Raw genomic sequence first — 1521 nt, 5'->3', positions numbered from 1 at the left:
CAACACCTCAGAGGACCCTGCAACTCCAGAACTCCCCGGGACCCCTCAGAGCCACTGGGTCCCCTCAGAGCCCCTCAGGGACACCCAGAGTCCTCGCTGGGATCCCCTGGAACCCCTCAGAGACCCCTGGGACCCCTCCAACCTTCCTCCCATCATTTTAGGGTGACACTGCAACCTCCCACCATGGGGGACCTCCTACCTCATCTGGGGGTGCCCCCCCTCCCATTTTAGGGGGCCACCCCCACTTGCCCCTCCCCATCTCTGGGTTTTCCCCCTCTAAAGTCTCTCTAAAGTCTTTCAAGCAGTTCCCTGTTCTTCTTGAACTGAGGGGCCCAGAACTGGACACAATACTCCAGATGCAGCCTCATCAAGGCAGAATAGAGAGGGAGGAGAACCTCTCTTGACCTACTAACCACCCCCTTTCTAATGCACCCCAGGAGGCCATTGGCCTTCTTGGCCACAAAGGCACATTGCTGGCTCATGGTCATCCTCCTGTCCACCAGGACCCCCAGGTCCCTTTCACCTACACTGCTCTCCAGCAGGTCAGCCCCCAACCTGTACTGGGACATGGTTCTTCCCCAGATGCAAAACTCTACACTTGCCCTTGTTGAATTCCATCAGGTTTCTCCCTGCCCAACTCTCCAGCCTGTCTAGCTCTCATTGAATGGCAGCACAGCCTTCTGGTGTGTCAGCCACTCCTCCCAGTTTAGTGTCATCAGCAAACTTGCTGAGGGTACATTCTATACCCTCATCCAGGTCACTGATGAACACCAGTCCCAGTACCAACCCCTGAGGGACTCCACTAGTCACAGACCTCCAACTTGGTTCAGTCACATTGACCACAACTCTTTGATTTCTTCCTTTCAACCAGTTCTTGATCCACCTCACTACCTGATCACCAAGCCCATACTATATCAGCTTATCTACAAGGATGCTGTGTCAAATGCTTTACTGAAATCGAGATAAACCACATCTACCGCTCTACCATCATCTATCCACTGAGTTACTTCCTCATAGAAGGCTATAAGGTTGGACAAACATGACTTTCCCTTGGTAAACGCATGTTGACTGCTCTTGATGAGCCCCTCATCCTTGATATGCCTGGAGATAGTGCCTTCCCAGGGATGGAGGTGAGGCTGACCGGTCTATAGTTACCCGGGTCCTCCTTCTTGCCCTTCTTGTAGACTGGAGTGACATTTGCTGTCCTCCAGTCCTCAGGCACCTCTCCTGTTACCCATGACTTACCGAATGACCTCTGCCAGCTCCCTCAGCACCCACGGGTGCATTCCATCTGGACCCATCGATTTATGGATGTCCAGATTGCTCAACTGATCCCTGACCCAATCCTCATCTACCAAGGCAAACTCCTCCTTTATCCTGGCATCTTCTGGGGATGCGGCTGTCAGTCTGTCCCTACAGCTGTTGTCAATCACCTGCTCCTCCCAGCGCAGCAGCTCCAGCCCCATTCCCGGCCCCCCAGCTCCGCAGACACGCGCTGTTCTCCCCAGGGAGCAGCAGCAG

This window comes from Chaetura pelagica, unplaced genomic scaffold (genome assembly GCF_000747805.2).
Source record: "Chaetura pelagica isolate M959 unplaced genomic scaffold, ChaPel_1.0 scaffold290, whole genome shotgun sequence".
In the NCBI taxonomy this organism is placed as follows: domain Eukaryota; kingdom Metazoa; phylum Chordata; class Aves; order Apodiformes; family Apodidae; genus Chaetura; species Chaetura pelagica.
Note: the sequence above shows the minus strand (reverse complement) of the source record.